The sequence below is a fragment of the Somniosus microcephalus genome, chromosome 5, assembly GCF_052327205.1.
Source record: "Somniosus microcephalus isolate GS21.2 chromosome 5, FLI_Smic_1.0, whole genome shotgun sequence".
Taxonomy (NCBI): Eukaryota; Metazoa; Chordata; class Chondrichthyes; order Squaliformes; family Somniosidae; genus Somniosus; species Somniosus microcephalus.
In genome coordinates, this window is record NC_140991.1 from 80,308,563 (window position 1) to 80,323,854 (window position 15,292).

Consider the following 15,292-nt stretch of genomic DNA (forward strand, 5'->3'; position numbering starts at 1 on the left):
GAAGTATCTAGTCATGATGCTCCAGGTTGATGTGCCTCAATGAATTTATTAACTAAATTTTCAACGCAATGGATCAACTCTTGAAACCCGAACGTTTGGATTTGGTCCAGCATGCTTCAGACGCATCGGCATGCTTTGGACACTGGTTTAAGTGTATGGAATTCTTCCTGGACAATTTCGTAGCCGTCACAGGCGCTACGGACGCCGAAAGTATGAAACTCGGAATCCTGCGGAATTGGGTAAGCCACCGAGTTTACCCCCTCATCCAAGACGCCGACACGTACCCGGCCGCCTGCGACATCCTAAAGGCGCATTACCAGCAGCCTACGAATGAGGTGTACGCTAGGCATCTGCTCGCTACTCGCGCACAGCGACCTGGGGAATCACTGGATGAGTTCCTAGTCACCCTGAAAATGCTTGGCAAAGACTGCAAGTGCCAAGATGTAAAAGCCGCAGTGCACACTGACGAGCTTGTTCGTGATGCCTTTATCACAGGCCTCAGCTCCACTTACATCCGGCAGAGACTACTGGAAAAAACGGGATTGGACCTGAAACAGGCTGTGGACACAGCGCGATCCCTGGATGTGGCCCAGAGAAACTCGGACGCCTACTCTTCAGCCCGTGCCGCCCACGCCACCACGTGTGCACCAAGGATGCCGCCATCTTGGAAGGCCGACACCGTCGGGGCCCCGCTCTCCCCCCAGAAGCCCTACGACAGCCGCGACGCGTCGGGGCCCCAACTGCTACTTCTGCGGGCAGCCAAAGCACACCAGAAACCTGTGCCCGGCGAAAGGCACCACCTGCTTTAAGTGCGGTAAGAAGGGGCACTTTGGGAAGGTGTGCAGAGGGAACCCCGCTGGAAAACCCGCCACCGCCGCGTGTGCACCGTGGGAGCGGCCATCTTGGACGCCATCTTGCCCGACCTCGTGGGGTCCGCCATCTTGTGAGCAGACAGCGTGGACGCCATCTTGTCTCAATCAGGGCCCTACAGTGGCATCGGTCACAGTGGACCAGACCAGACCGCACCCGCTATCCAAATCAATGGTGGACATCGAGGTAAACGGGTGCGGGGTTAAATGTTTAATTGACAGTGGAAGCACGGAGAGTTTTATCCACCCTGAACTAGCACAACAACTCTCTCTAACGGTGGTCCCTGCTCGGGGCACCATCTCTATGGCTGATAAAACCCAGACATCGACCGTTATGGGTTACTGCGCGGTACAATTGTCCGTTAACGGAACTGTATTCTCTGTGTTTAGTTTAGTTTCAGTTTCATTTCCCCTCTGGTACTGTATTGTGTGTAGGGCTCCACCCATACCTGGCCACTACTTAAGCAGGCTGCACTGTCTCACAGACAGTGCAGCAGATCTTTGGATGGGAGACACTTCTCCACTGTGTATTACTTTCTTAGTTAATAAAAGCCTTGCTTGTGAGTGCTGAGCAGGCTTGATGGATTAGCTGGTCTATTCCTGCCCCTTACATTCGTACATTTGTATTTTCCTCAGAATGATGTTTTCATCATATTTCAATGGACTTTCATCATTGCCTTGAAGCAAAATGACAGCAGCCACTTGACGTGGGATTGTTCATACAAAAGTGATTCTATACTGCAACAGCAGAATTTGGTTTACGATTGGATATTTTAAACACCGTAACCAGGGTTGGATGCTAACTGAGCTAATCTTCAGTGGACTCTATTAAATAAATACAGATGTGGTTCTGCCACATGAGTTCCTCACTTGAGCCATGTTGAGTGAGTAGGTGTTAAGTGCATGCTGCGGTACCCCACAGCAGGGAGAGGGAAAATTAGAGGACAGAGTTATGCCTGGATGCTCTCTAGTGCTTCCAGGCAGCTTGCTACCATGTGCGATAGTAGCAGCCTGAGATCACGCCATACGCTTGACCCCTTGGCTACAGCTGTCAGACCGGGAGGATGGAAAAAGGCTAAAAATACAGGAATAAAGGGAAACTTACCTATTTACTCCCGAAAGCAAAGAGAAATGTTATTAATTGACCCTGAATATAAAGCACAATTTGCCTAATTCCCAGTAGAATAAAGAGGAACTTACCCAATTACCCTCATGGAAATAAAAGGGGAACTTACTTATCTACCTAACTATTTCAAATAAAATAAATATGCTTCTTTAGCTTATTGTGAGGCCTTTGCAGAGCCCGGTTGAAGTTAATAGCTAATTGCACAGATGGTCACAACAGTAATATTTGAATCATTAATGGAAAACAGGAAGGTGTTTGCAATGATCCTCATTCTCTTGTGTACTGAACACTTTGAGGTGATTTTCAAAGTCTTAGCAACTCCGTGAGCTAGTTGATAGAGGGCAGTGATTTTGTAAATTGGTGCTACAAAGCTCTGATCAATTTGAACACTCAGGCAGTGTGGCCACAAGTGGCCTGTGAATTTTCCACGCTGCGGGTGAAGTGAGGGCAACACACAATTTTAATTGCCTATCGACCCCATGACCCAAGTACTTTTCGCAATGCGCTTACGGCTGTTTCACTTTGCCACGAGCAGTGTTGCCTACTTGGAAAATGGTTTACTTTTTATTTCATTGTTTCATTTCATTTGCACGGTTCTTCCTTGCTTCAGGATCCCCTCACTGATCCCGTGGCCTGTGCTGGATGTTCGGGAGGTGTTGAGAAAATATAGTTTCAAGGTCAACAAATTTTGCCAGCCTTAACTTAAGGATCAATTGCCAACCCCTGCCCCTTTACAGCAGTATCAATGACTCAAGTGAAGAGCCTTTGCTGCATTTGTGGCATTTACATTTCATTCAAATCAATCTATTTCTGGAAGTGTGAATGATGTAATCTCACAGCTGGAGTTGCTATACTGTCTAAAATTGGTGCAGTCGCCTCTAGACATTAAAGCCTAAATTTTCCAAATACAAACTGGCAGCAGACAATCTTGTCTGCAGTTTCTGCTTGCTTCCAGTACAGATTAGGACATTTAACCCCGAAATATCAAGGTTGAAAAGGGTTGGCGAGAGATAAGGTAAATCAAACCAAATTAATGGTTATACAATGCCAACCTTAAAGGCCTGTAGATTGCTGGACTCATTATCAACTCTCCTGTGCGTAGCGATACCACGAGGAAAATGACACATGTCTCATCTAGCTCTTTTGCCAGAATAAGAAAAAGGCCTGCCGAACATTTTATCATAAATACGGTGTCCCTTTAAGTCTATTTTATGTTACAGGAAATTTTTATCTGAGGTGCATAGTGTGCAAGATTAATGAAAGAAGAAGGAGAAAGAACTTGCATTTATATAGCACCTTTCACAACGTCAGGACATCCCAACATGCTTTACGGACAATGAAGTACTTTTTGAAGGGAGTCACTGGTGTAATGTAGGGAAACGAGCCAGCCAACTTTCACACAGCAAAGTCCCACAAACAACAATGAGATAAATGACCAGATAAACTGAATAAACAGTTAATCTGTTTTTTTGGTGTTTTGGTTGAGGGAGAAAGACTGGGTAGGACAGCGGGAAAACTTCCTGTTCTTCTTTGAATTGTGCCACCCAGGCAGACAGTGCTTCAGTATAGCAAGGCATCTAGAGGATAGAATGTCCAACAATCCAGCACTCCCTCAGTATTGCACTCAAGTGGATCTGCTTACATTGTGGAGTTCAAGTCCCTATTTTGGCTCACACTCCACAACCTTCTGACCTTTAGGCGTGAGTCCTAGCATCAGGGATGACTCCATCATTGAAACAGTTTTATTCCTCATAATAAAAAATTCTAGGGCTATAAATATAAAATTGTGGTTTTGCATCACAGCATACTTGATATAAATTTTCCATGACCTGGATAAATATATGGAAGTTGTTAAAAGAAACAGATATGCACATAAAAAAGTGGGCCACTTTGAGCAAAACTACTGGTGTACTGGAACATGTAGGGTTATTCTATTTATTATAAAAGGTTTAAAGAGCAGAAACCAGCGGAATTGGTATTAGTTTACAGAGACATCAGCAGTTTATTACAGATGTAGTCGCAGGGGAACATTGTGTGATTCTTGTCTATGAAAACAAACCTGAATATCTTTTATAATGGTGTGTCTCGTCAACTTTATGGCTGATCCCTGGGGATTGCTTTCAGCAGAATTAATGCATGGGAGGCCGCAGCATTTAATGGCTGTATTGTATGTTAATTAGACTGTTAAAATGACAAACTCCCCATGTTACACTACATTGCTGCATACTATTTTGCAGAATTTTTTGTCCTCTTTGTGATCTGATTCCTGTAGGCCATGTTTTTGAAACATAATTACAGCACTAGTCTGTAGCATAGAGGAGCTGCCTGCTAAAAGATCAGTTCAAGAGAAAATTAACGGCCGAGATCTGACAGGTGTCACTTGTGTCAGCTCCCAGCCAATTTCTGATTCATTGTAGGTAGCTACGTTAACCCTTGCAGTACATAGTTATTCCATCAAATCACAGCAAATCTAAAATTTATTTTGAAAATACAGTCAATGAAAAATTATTTCAGCTCCCTCAATCACTTAGTTGGAAAATGCACCTTCTTCTTCTCTTAGGCAGTCCCCCGGAGTTGAGGATGACTTGCTTCCACTCCAATATTGTGGGTTCTAAGGTGACTAATGAGTCTTATGCGGGATCTACAGACGCTGCCACAGGTGGGGCAGGTAGTGGTTGAAGGGACGAGTGGGTGGACTGCTTGGTTTGCCATATGCTCCTTCCGCTATTTGTACTTGGCCCCCGCGTGCTCCCAACAAAGAAACTCAAATTGTTCGGTGCCTTCTCGAATGCTTCTCCTCCAATTTGAGCGGTCTTGGGCCAGGGATTCCTGAGAGTCAATGAATATGTTACATTTTTTCAAGGAGGCTTTGAGGACGTTCTTGAAGCATTTTCTCTGCCCTCCTGGAAATCGCTTGCCGTGACGGAGCTCGGAGTAGAATGCTTGTTTTGTGAGTCTTGCATCAGGCATGCGGACAATGTAGCCCGTCCCTTAAGCGTGATCAATGTCTCAATGTTGGGGATGTTGGCCTGAGAGAGAACACTGACATTGGTATGCCTATCCTGCCAATGGATTTGCAGGATTTTGCAGAGGCAGCATTGGTGATACTTCTCCAGTGCTTTGAGGTGCCTGCTGTACATTGTCCATGTCTCTGAGTCATGGGCAGGCTGCGATATGAGATAAACTTTATTACAAGCATGCGGGGGAGAGAGCCTTCAGCGTACCGAAGTCTCTCAAATTTACAATGTTCATGGCAGTTTATTTATACATAATCAACCGTTAATTACCAGTTACATAGGCTTTAGCAGATGCTTCCCGCTATCTCAACTGTCCCGGACCCAAGGTCCTTATTTCTGCCTTTCTGCAGTTTTGTTTATCTTACCCAGCCTCCAGTTACCATTATCTTTGTTCATTGTTCCTGATTCAAGATTTCATGAAGAAACTTTATTACAACTACTGCTACTGTTAAATGCTGACACTATGCTTTTGGTCTGGTTTTGGTCAAGCTTCCATCATGCCTTGCAGTTACAGTAACATTTTAATAGCATGGCTTCTAATGCAACTATAATATACATAATAAGGTTATCCAAACTTACAGGTTACCGTATCAGGCAGGCAACAACTTGGCGTAGTCGGCAGGATCCGCTGCTAGTACGGAAACAAGAGCACCGTTCCGGGACCAATGGACAAAGTGGGGTGAGTACTTTAATTTATATCACCCAGTAGTTAGGTCTGTGGGCACGGAGCGGTTCCTCGGACTATCAGGGATCTCAAACAATACGAAGTCAGAACGGCTGTCACGTGAGAGAAAGAGAGGGCAACGTTGCAAAGTGGCTGTGATCGCTGATGGCTAGGGAAGGGCCGAGGGAAAGAGCTTAAAGGGTGTCTCTCTGGGGGTAGAAGACCCCCGTAAGTTTAGGTTTTGCCGCCGACCAGGAGTGAGCCGGGGGAGAGAGCTTAATAGGTGTCTCTCTGGGGGTAGGAGACCCCCACAATTTCTAAAGAGTTAAGTAGGTAAGATGGCCGAGGGAATGCTGGGTCCTCAGGGATCCATAACAGAGTATTTGTTAAATAAACATGACATGGTAATAAAAACAATGGGAAAGGAAGGCTGGGATCCTGAATGGGTTCCCGACCGACAGAAAGAATGGTGGCATAAGGAAAGCAAGAATAAGGAGGAGAAAACTGCAGTGGTTCTTTGTCAGGTCCACCTGAAAAAATGTGTAAGCTTGGAGCCGCACGGGAGAAGGAAAAAGAGTTAGTGGAACAGTTAAAAAAGGTAGGCACCAACTGTGCCGCTGTAATGAAGTCAAGGTCAGTGCAAAGTGGAAGCAATGATAGTGAGGAGGTTGATTGGGATGATTTAGAAAGAGAGGCAGCAGAATGGGAGTGAGATGCTGATGTTATCCTCACGCAGGATGATAAAATGTTAGAATAACAAAATCAGATCGAGCTTCTGTAGTGTCAAATTGCCTCATCTGCTGCGATCATGTAGCAGCAGAGTGTAAACATGGTTCGGGCAGGCTCGGCACTGCAGAATCTTGAGGAAGTCAGGTGTCAGATAGCTACCCTAACAAAAGATCTAATTTGCAGGCTAACCAATCTGAAAACTCCACAAAGGAAGAACAAAAAAAAACAGGGAAAGAAAAAAAGGGGAAAAAAAGAAAGAGAAACCTAAAGTTTTACCGACATGGAAGTTATTAATGTCTGTGCTGAGACAAATAAAACACAAGATTGCTGAGTGAAAGGAACCTTAATGCTGGAATTTTAGTTTGTGTGAAAGTGTGTTAAAGTGTGAAAGTTTTCCTGACTATGGATGTTTAAGAAGTTACAGTGTTCCTTTTGCCTGAACGTCTGTCCTTAAAAGAAAATGAAAAATATCTGTTGTGTGTTTTAGCTCTACCCACTTCTCTGTATTAAAAAAGCATTTAACCCTTTTGTCTTGTCTTGGATTTTGGAAGTTTTAAGAATGTGCGAATAAGATTGTGCACCCAGAATTGAAACAAAACTTCAAACTACAATTTAAGTTAAGCTGGTGTGGAAAAACTGAGAGAAACAAAAAGTTTGTTTAACAAAAGGTTACGTTTTAGCCTAAGATTTAACCTTGGAGTCGTGGTTGCTATGGTGAAATCTTCCAAAGCAATTTGTTTAAATGTGAAAAACGAATTTTTCTCCAGTTGTATTCAATGTTTTTACAGTCATTTGGAAAGGCATCTGAAGAAAGGACAATAAGAAATATAATGTAATGTACTGTTTTCTGCAAGCATGTGCTATTTTGTTTTGTTTTATCTCTTCTGTTTGTGTTTAGTTAAAGTGTTAAAGTCTTTTTCGTTCGGGAAAGTTTAAAAAATAAATTTACATGAAGTGACACAATTGTGTGCACCTGACAATGTTTCGCTCTGCCTTCTTAAAAAACCTACAAAGGAATTAACTCTTTCCACTGACAGCTGTTTAGGTTCACCAAGCAACAACTTTAGTATTGCTGAATGAAATTTAAAGATATTGGACATTATTACATTTAAGTTTCTTAATTTTAAGTTAATATTTCCCACAGCGATGGAAGGAAAATTATGATTTTATAAATTAACTCTTTGGGCTCTTAAACAGAGCCACAATGGATTTTCTGCTTTCTTTTGTTATATGAAAGTTACCTTGTAAACTAATTGTAGCACTTCTGTCTCTAATGTTAAAACATCGAGTAAACCACCCAGCCTGGGAATCACTTGTTTCTGAAATTGGAATTGATAGGTTAAATTGATAGAAATGAAATTGAACATTGACTAAACCTGTCAGTTCAACAATACTGATGTTTGGATTTTGGGATAATTTTGAAATGACAAAATGGACTCAGGCACTGTATATTGGGTTACTTTTGGGAAAATAAAAGATCCTCTAAAATAATAATAAATAAAAAGTGATAATAACTTGGACCAAGTGAGAATGTTTGATTTATGTTTTCTATCTTAAATATTGTACTGGACAGTAAAGTTCCTCCAGGGCTCATGAATGAGATATGAATGGTAATTAATGGGATGTGTAAAATGGAGAGAGGAAGTGATTGAGGGTGTAAGATTGAAACAGGAGAATTACACCACCAAATGAGAATTTTCCTAGCTTTCTAGTGAAAGTCAGAAAAGTGTAGTTACAAATAGTAAATTGGTAGCTTTCTCTTGGAGACATTTGTGTCCCTGCATTGACACATACTCCACCGAGAAACTATCTAATTAATGAAACAATCAGAATAGAGTTAAACACACTGGTACCTGTTAGAGGAATTGAAATTGAAATTTAAGTGGAGAGTTACATGGAATTTGGATTGGACGGCTGAGGGCGTCTTTGGGCTTGTGTGTTCACAATTCCAGAGGCATGGGCTAGACACAAACAGGATTGCAGGAGGGTCGATATGATACCCGTCATGATCAAGGGGGAAACCCACAAACGACATAAACAATATCCTACTTAATACTGGAAGGTTAAGAGCATATCAGATAGTCAAAGTGCAGCATGGGAAGCAATACTTATCCCAAAGGATAAGTCCATACAGATCATTAAAGACGGTGGATTAAACCCCGCAAGAATCTTGGCAGAGGAGGTGATACCCCGCTGGGGGATCCCCCTACAAATAGATTCAGACTAGGGGACCCACTTTACAGGTAGGGTAATGAAGAAGGCATGTCAGTTATTGGGGGTAAAGCAGAGGTTCCACATACCTTACTGTTAAGTCTGTGTGTTATAGTGATAATTACTACACAGACTACAAGAGTAAATTCAACAGGTCTTTACTGGTTGGAGGTCGGGACTATACTGAATACAATATTACTACACAGTGCTTATATACCGGTGTGGTCACCACCGGTATTACGTATACAGCAGCCAGAGAAAGTAGTACATCTCTTAAGGTGGAACAGGCTTAAGTTCTCTTAAGGTGGAACAGGTTACATACACCACAATCCTCCCTTTTTAGCTTAACAGTCATATCCCCATTTAACATAACATAATAACATATATACATATATAACTTCAGGTATAACAGTTCAAAGGTTCAGTCTCTCAGGAGGCTTTCTGATGCGGCTTGGATAACGCCTCTCAGTAGTCTCTGATTCTTGTTGTTGAGGTGCCTCCTCTATTTGGTTTCCAATGTATTGGGTGTCATCATCATCAAGTACATTCCCTGCCGAGGTAGATGCTTCAGGTTCATTAACGTCTTCCACAGTTGTCTCTGTCACAACCATGGGTTCGACCCTTGCTCTCGACTCTACCAGTTGATCCGCATGACGCCTTATCACATTATGACCAATATCTACTGTGTACATCAGAGGTCCTTGTCTGGCCTGAATTGTTCCGGACTGCCATTTTTCGTTTCCATAGCCCCTTGCCAACACTGGTTGTCCTACGTCGAAAGTTCGAGTGGTCTTGTTGTTAATATGCCGAAACTGTTTGTTTTCTACTTCCCTCCGCACATTTGGTTTTAACAAGTCCAACTTGGACCGCAACCTCCTGTTATAAAACATCATGGCAGGACTTTGGTTAGTCACTGCATGATCGGCGTTTCGATATGACATCAGGAACTTGTCGACCTTGTGTTGCAGCGGAATCTGATCATCGTTCATGGCCTTAATTGCCTTTTTGAATGTCTGGACAAATCTTTCAGCCAACCCGTTTGTCGCCGGATGATATGGGGCAGAGGTATAATGTTTTACTCCATTCTTCTTTAAGAATTGTTGGAATTCTTCCGATACAAACTGTGGTCCATTGTCCGAACAGATCTGTTCTGGCAATCCGTTCCTTGCAAATATTGTTCTTAACACCGCAATTGTCTTTTCTGAAGTAGTGGTATTCATCTTGATGACTTCTGGCCATTTGGAATGTGCGTCCAGCGCGATTAGGAACATGGAGTCCATGAATGGACCAGCAAAGTCAATGTGTACGCATTGCCATGGGGCTGAAGGCCATTCCCATGGGTGTAGCGGTGCTATCGGAGGTGCATTTTGCACTTTTTGGCACCCAGCGCAGCTTTTCGTTAACTCCTCAATCTGTTGGTCAATACCCGGCCACCATACATAAGCCCTAGCAAGACTTTTCATTTTAACTCCCCCCAGATGACCTTCATGCAGTTCGTTTAAAACTCTTTCCCTTAACTTGGGAGGAATAATCACTCTTGTCCCGTACATCAAGGTACCATGGCAGACGGACAGCTGGTCTCGCCTTGCCGAAAATGCCGGTAACAGAGGATCACCCCGTGTTGGCCATCCTTTCACTGTCACCTCGTAGACTCTGGACAGTGTCGGGTCATTCCTGGTTTCTCTTTCAATACTTGCATTGGTGACTGGTAAACACTCGATGATGGTCGAATGAAATAACTCAACAGGGTCAACTTTTGTCATGTCTTCTTCTTCAGGTAGTGGCAGGCGCGACAGCCCATCAGCATTGCCATGCTGTTTTGTACCTTTTGAATTCTATTTGATATTGATGTGCCCCTAGGAAAAGAGACCATCTCTGGAGACGCTGCGCTGTCATCACCAAAACACCCTTCTTAGGGTTAAAAATGGATACCAACGGTTGATGGTCTGTCAGAAGTGTGTATTTCTGGCCCTGCAGGTAATGATTAAACTTCTTCACTCCCCATACAAGGCTAAGAGCCTCCCTATCGATCTGTGCATAGTTGCGCTCAGCGGAGGTCAATGATCTGGATGCAAATGCGACTGGCCTTTCCGTGCCATTTGGCAACTTGTGTGAGAGTACTGCCCCAATACCATATGGAGAAGCATCACAAGCCAACCGAATAGGCAGTGTCGGGTTGAAGTGAGCCAACACTTCCTCTGAGGTGATCAATTCTTTGCTTTTGCGAAATGCCTTCTTACAGTTTTCGCCCCATTCCCATGGTACCCCTTTCTGTAAAAGAGCGTTTAACGGGTGCAGTACCGTGGATAGATTTGGCAGAAATTTATGGTAATAGTTAATTAATCCCAGAAACGACCTCAACTGAGAGACATTCTCCGGAGCGGGAGCCTTTACAACTGCCTCAATCTTGTCAGGAGACTTATGAAGCCCCTCCCGGTCAAAGACATGGCCACAGTACGAGATCCGCTTCTGGAAGAACTCACATTTCTGCCGATTTACTCTAAGTCCATACTCTTTCAGTCTGTTGAGCACCAGTTCCAAGTTTGCGAGATGTTGTTCATCACCATCACCTGTGATCAGAATATCATCCAGGTAACATTGTGTGCCTGGAATTCCCTGTAATACCTGCTCCATGGCCCTCTGCCAAATTGCTGGAGCCGATGCCACTCCAAAAACCAGCCTATTGTACCGGTACAACCCTCGATGCGTGTTGATCGTGAGGTATTGGCGTGACTCTTCCTCAACCTCCATCTGCAAGTACGCCTGCGCCAGGTCTATCTTGGTGAAGTGTTTCCCGCCAGACAATGAAGCGAAAATATCCTCAATCCGTGGAAGCGGATACTGCACCGTGTGAAGCACCGGATTAACGGTGATTTTGAAATCTCCACAGATGCGAACCTTCCCTGGATCTCCTGGCTTGTTGCTCGCAGGACGTTTCATAACGGGAACAATGGGCGTAGCCCACTCACTCCAATCTACCTTAGACAGTACACCTGAACGTTCTAGTGCTTCCAGTTCCGCTTCAACAGTAGGTCGTATTGCATAGGGTACCGGTCTGGCTTTAAAAAATTTTGGTTGTGCATGTTCATCAATCTTGATGTTTGCCGTAATTCCTCTCAGTGTTCCCAGTCCCTGCTGGAACACCTCTTTAGCATCATCCGATATTCTGGACAATCGTTTAGGTTTGACATCTGTTTCCCCGGAATCTACCGTTAGTGCCTTCAAGGAGTGCCAGTCCATATTCATTTTCCTAATCCACTCCCATCCTAGTAGTGGTGGACCTCCTTCAGGTAGCACATATAAGTCCATTACTTGGCTTTCTTTGCCCTTGTGGACCACTTCTACCTCTATTTTTCCGATGGGGTACACTCTTTGCCCCGTGTATGTTTTCAATATAATCTCCGTATCCTGTAGGGGAATATGTTGGAATAACCTTCTGTAATCTTTCTTATTCATGACCGTCAATGCCGATCCAGTGTCCAATTCCATTTTTACTTGGACTCCTGCTATCTGAAGAGTGACCCAAATTGTCTGGAGATCTGCATCCTTACCAACGTTGTGTACTCTTAAGCTATCCAGTTCATTACTGCTAGCGTCTGAATCTGACTTCTGTTCGGTCAAACTGTTCTTTGTCACCTTGTGTACCTTTGCGTATTTTCCTTGCGGTGACTTTTTGTTGCTGGTCTTCTTTCCTGACCGGCATACTTTAGCTATGTGGCCAAGCCTGCCACACGTTCTGCATTCTTGGTTTTTAAACCAACACTGGTTCTGATCGTGTGTTGTCTTTCCACAACGATAACATTTGACAGAACTCAAACCCAATTTGTTTGCACCGAGTTCCAGTGACCGTAGCTGCATTACTGCCGTGCCTCTCGCTGCGGCTTCGTGTGCTGCTGCCATAGTGACCGCCTTCTCAAGCGTCAGCTCATTCTCCTCGAGCAGTCGTTTTTGTGTATCCTGTTTAAATAAACCACACACAAATTTATCTCGTAGTGCCTCTGTCAGTCCCGTTCCAAACTGACAATATTTTGCTAGCTTACGTAATTCCATCAAATATTCAGCATTGCTTTCATCCTGCAGCTGCCTTCTGTCGTAAAATTTAAATCGTTCCGCTAGCATCAGCGGCGTGGGGTTTAGATGATTTTTCAGGACAGTAACAATCTCATCGAACGTCTTATCCGCCGGTTCATCTGGTGATAACAAGTATTTCAATTGCCCGTATGTCTTCGCACCCATTAAATTTAATAATGTTAGTGCTTTATCTGCATCAGGAATTTTATTTGCCCTACAATAATTTTGTATGCGTTCTACATACATGGCCCAATCTTTGATGTCACTATCAAAGGTATTAATGTTCCCATGTTTAGGCATCGTTGCAATTTATTGTATTTTTATGTTATCCAAGATGGCGGCTTCCCGCTCTTGTCATCGTCCTCCGCCCACAAAATGGCGGTTTTCCCGCGCTTGGCGGTCTTCAACCGTCCCCCGACGCTGTCTCCGCTTCACCGCGGCTCTCGCGCCTTCAGTTTCCCCAGACGCTGCGCCTTTTAGCCCGAATGCGGCCCTTATCTCCGGTCGCGATCGATGTCCCCGCGCTGCGCCTCTCGCTCGAAAGCGGCCCGGCCCTTATCTCCGGTCGCGATTGATTTCACCGCCCTTATTCCTCCGTCTTCCCAGCCCCGTCTGTACAGCCAACGCGGTTGACTTTCTGTCACGTCGCTGCCCGGCTTACCCACCACCGAGGTAGAAAGAAGAAAGCTGACAGTCGCTGATGGAGGCTTCGAGGTCAGGATGTCTTCTGCACTCCGGTTTCTCGATGCCTGCCGCTCGACGTGTCTTCCAGTAGGGTGATGAGGGTGGAAACCTCTCTTCGACGTCCTGTCTGTGGACGAAGCCGCCGTGGAAATAACTGCCGCAGGGTAAGAATCGGACTCGTCGCCACTGTTAAGTCTGTGTGTTATAGTGATAATTACTACACAGACTACAAGAGTAAATTCAACAGGTCTTTACTGGTTGGAGGTCAGGACTATACTGAATACAATATTACTACACAGTGCTTATATACCGGTGTGGTCACCACCGGTATTACGTATACAGCAGCCAGAGAAAGTAGTACATCTCTTAAGGTGGAACAGGCTTAAGTTCTCTTAAGGTGGAACAGGTTACATACACCACACTTACCACATTCAGAGTTCCGAAATGGTGGAATATATGAATAGAACCCTGAAAACAGCTATAGCAAAAGTGATTGCAAGCATGGGTAAGAACTGGGTGGATGTCCTCCTGACCATATTAATGAGGTTACAGGCAACCCCAACCAGACAATAGGACTGACTCTATATGAATTAATGACTGGGAATCTATGGGATTATCAGAAGGGGTGATGGAAGGGTGCAGTGAAACTGGGCCGCTGAGGGATAGAATTACATGGTATGTATCGGAGCTATGTAAACAGCTTCAAGGGATGAAAGTGGAAGTAAAGCAGCAGCAAGAAGCGGCAGATCGACACGGGCACGGGCCTGAACCTGAGTCATCGGGGCTCCCAAAGGTGGGAGATAGGGTAATGGTAAAAGAGGTGCTGTCCAAACTGGGACTGGCGCCTCGGTGGTCTGGGCCTTACACAGTCCTAATGATCAGCGATATGTGTGTGTGTTTGGACATACAAAACGGGGGTAGGTGGAAACATTGGTCCCAAGTTAAGCCGCATGACTCACATTCTGTTTCTACCAACAGGAAAGCTAGCAGCAGATCTCTTAATTACTTTGTTTCAGATAAACCTATCTCACAATGGCGGCCTGGTGGATGGCTGTGATGGCGATCACCCTCCTGACAATTACGGTAGCATGGGAGGCGCCCACCGTGCACATCGATAAAAGTACTTGTTTGCATCCAGGACAATACATGCAACTGCCACAGGGGGGAAAAGGGGAATGGGTAAAGAAACCCAATATATGGATCATGGACTGGGTCACCGCACGTACCCATATGACCAAGGTATGGAAAATAAATCCCAAATGTGGTATGGGACAAGGATACTGGGATCCTATCTGTGGCAGCAACCATGAACTGTCCACCCCTGGACAACCAGTCTATCACAAAGGGAAAGATCAGGGTATGGCGGTTGGTCATATGAACTTGAGGTCCGTCCCGGCACCACTCAAGCAGACTCCTTCAACTCGGTCTGGATCCCTGTTATCGGACCCAGAAGTAACAATTATACACAACTACAAACTAGCATGGATACTGGTGGAGATATAATGGTCATCGGCATATATGATGATGCCACGGGACTGGGACGATGGTTATACTCCTGCTCACCGCACAAGGGGCAGCGTGGAAAAACGCTGGGTGTGGTCATCAGTACCATCAACATTATAGCAGGGTGGATTAAATTGCCTGCATTCATTTGGGAACCAGGACTTGAGGGACAATATTGCCAAGAATTGCGTAGAGATGTTCTTAAGCGGTTGGGATGTACTGATATAAGATGCTTTGATTTAACAACCTGTGGATATCAAAAGGTGTCACGATGTCCCACCATGGTGCCATCTCCAATGGATGGCATGATCAGGGTCAGGGGCCTGAAGGCACTCTTACATGATGTAACTATCGTCACTTTAGAAATAACCTATAACCTGAGCAGTATAGTGCTGGTGTTAGAGGCCAATTGTGGTGC